General features: G+C 45.2%; 1 non-coding gene across 1 annotated transcript; it reads right to left on the reverse strand.

The window, feature by feature from the left end:
* Nucleotides 1-2,390: 2,390 nt before the first annotated feature.
* Nucleotides 2,391-2,529, reverse strand: LOC119933855. Its single transcript, XR_005452724.1, has one exon. It is a non-coding gene; the product is annotated as a small nucleolar RNA SNORA7 (small nucleolar RNA).
* Nucleotides 2,530-3,017: the final 488 nt, after the last annotated feature.

Here is a 3,017-nt window from a genome sequence, read left to right on the forward strand (position 1 = left end):
CATAAGCCCCATTGTACAAATGAGGGAAATGAGGCACTGAGACACTAAGTGACTTGTCCAAGATCACACAGCAGACAAGCGGTAGATGCCTGTCTACTTGTTTTGTTTTGTGGTTTGTCTCCCCCTTCTAGACTGTGAGCCTTTTATTGGGTGGGGATTGTCTCTATCTGTTGCCAAATTGTACTTTCCAAGCGCTTAGTACAATGCTCTGCACATAGTATGAGCTCAATAAATAGCATCGAATGAATGATGTGGTGGAGCAGGACTAGAACCCGGGTCCTGCTGACTCCCGGGCCTGTGCTCTATCCACTAGGCAATACTGCTAGCCACTTACCCTCCACGTGACCTGTTTATTTTCAAAAATGTCCAGGTAAAATGCCCGTTAGTAAAGAGAACCAATCATATTGCCTAACTAGAAATTCAATGCACTCGTTGATTTTGTTTTTTAAGTTCTACTGTTGTATATGTTTACGTAATTAGGGTAGGTGCTTAGAGAGTATGTAAATACCTGCTGCTGGCAAGTGCCGCTGTCTAGCAGAAACTTCTCCCTAGCAACAGAACCTAAATGCAGCATGGATCATTGCTAATTCCTTCCACTCAGCCTCCTTCCACCTCATCCTCCTTGGAGGGGCCTGGATGTCCACCTGCAAATGGATGGTTTGAGCTAACAGCGATCGTGAAGATAGTACTTTTCCTCTCCCTTCCCTGCCCATCCAGGGCACCCCTAGAAACCATTGACTTCCCCTTAGTTCTTGGTACAAGATCCTTGCTTTTTGGTGTAACCTTTGCCTCAGGGTGAAGAACTTATGTCTTTGGGCCTTCCTTAAGCAGCACAAGGGCCATTTCATTTTCCTAGGGCTTTGCCCATTCCGAGTGAACTGATAACTTTATACAGTTCTGATTTTCATGTCCCTGAGGACTTTGGTAATTAGGTCATTTCTCCCGTGGTATAGATGCTCTGAGCTCCTGGCAATAAATAAGGAACAGACAGAGACAGAGCTACGCTCCATAAAGCTTACATTAAGAACCTTACTCTCCAAGACCAACTAACGGAGTGCGGTGTCAGCCATCAATAGGGTTCCATGGTGGCTCACAATGGGACTATTCATGAAGTAAATGTGAGGAGAAGCAGCATGCCCTAGTGGGTAGAACATGGTCCTGGGAGTCGGAAGGTTCTGGGTTCTAATCCCAGCTCTGCCACTTGTCTGCTTTGGGAAGTCACTTCACAGCTCTGTGCCTCAGTTCCTCACCTGTAAAATGGGGATTAAGACTGTAAGCCCCACGTGGGACATGGACTGTGTCTAACCTGATTACTTTGTATCTACCCCGGCACTTAGAACAGTGCCTGGCTCATAGTAAGCTCTTAACAAATACCATTACAATTCGTGAATATTCTTTAGAAAGAAATCCTTCCCTTGGGATGGCACGAAGGAATGTGCAGAAACTGGATGCAGACTGTGGAAGAAGAACACTAGAGTGAGCTGAAGGTGAGGGTAGGAAATGAGAATCTTAGAGTTGAAATGAAGTCAAAGATTTATGCAGAACTTCAAAGTCTTCACATCCAAGAAGAATGGGCATAGATGGTTTAAGAAGGGGAATGGTCAATAAGAGAAAAAAGTGATGAAGAGCCTCATTCTTTGTGCCAGAAGAGGGAGGAGGTATACTCATGACAGCAAGCTGTAAATTGGGAGTGAGTCCCCCCACCTCTTGTAGTTGAAAATATCTCTAAAGTGAATCAAGGGAATGGCTCCACAACCCTAACTCCTGATATAGATTCAGAAGCCCCTGCTTCTGTCCCACAGTTCCAGAGGGCATATTGAGAAATCCCAGCTAGTACCACAACACGCCGGCCCCCTATCAGCTCCTTATGGGCTTTGAGGGAGGGAAGCAGCATGGCTCAGTGCCTAAAGCACCGGCCTGAGAGTCAGAAGGACCGGGATTCTAGTCCCAGCTCTGCCAATTGTCTGCTGTGTGACCTTAGGCAGTCACTTCACTTCTCTGTGCCTCAGTTCCCTCCTCTGTAAAATAGGGATTAAGACTGTGAGCCCCATAGACTCACATAAAGTCACCTTCGGGGACAAACAAAATGGTTGATAATTAGTCGGGTGCTCTATTGAGGCTCATTAGGAACTCTTGAAGAATGACTAGCGAGAGGATTATCTTAATTTGTCTTGTCTTTTGCTGTTGAGTTGTTTCCGACCTATAGAGACACCACGGACTCTCCCTGAACGCCCCGCTCTCCATCTGCAGTCGTTCTGGTAGTGTATCCATAGAGTTTTCTAGGTAAAAATACCAAAGTGGTTTACCATTGTCACCTTCCTTGCAGTAAACTTGAGTCTCCACCCTCGACTCTCTCCCGTGCTGCTGCTGCCCAGCATAGGTGAGTTTTGACTTGGAGCAGATTGCCTTCCACTCGCTAGCACCTGCCCAAGCTAGGAATGGAATGGGTAGGCCTCTGCTTGACTCTCCCTCCCATAGCTGAGACTGATAGAGTACTTGGAAACTCTTCAGGTGTGACCCTGAGAGGAGTGTCTTAATTTAGGACAGTTTTATTCCAAGACACGGAGTTCTCATTGAAGTTTCATGTCCTAATGTGAAGAGTTGGTTGAACTCTTGAATTAAGCAATGGATTGCCATAGTCTTGACTAACTCATTTAAATGGTCCAGAGCATCATAGTTTTCTGCCTTTTCAGCCCAACCCCAATTTTCTCCAATTAGTAGTAGTAGCAATAGTAGTACTAGTAGTAGCAGAAGCAGCATTTATTGAGTGCCCACTTGTAATAATGCCTCATACTAGATGCCTGAGAAGTTCTGAATAAAGGCATGACATGTTCCCTGCCCATAAGGAGCTTACACTGTAACAAGAGAGACACACAGAGTGGTCAAAATAAATGTACATGCATTCCTTAATGCAGAGGATGGTGCAACCAAAGCACTCATGCAGCTTCATTATAACGTTTTTAAAAATTCCAAATCTGAGATAGTTTCAGAGCCAGGCAAAGGAATTTGACTATGAA

Source organism: Tachyglossus aculeatus, chromosome 10 (assembly GCF_015852505.1).
Source record: "Tachyglossus aculeatus isolate mTacAcu1 chromosome 10, mTacAcu1.pri, whole genome shotgun sequence".
In the NCBI taxonomy this organism is placed as follows: domain Eukaryota; kingdom Metazoa; phylum Chordata; class Mammalia; order Monotremata; family Tachyglossidae; genus Tachyglossus; species Tachyglossus aculeatus.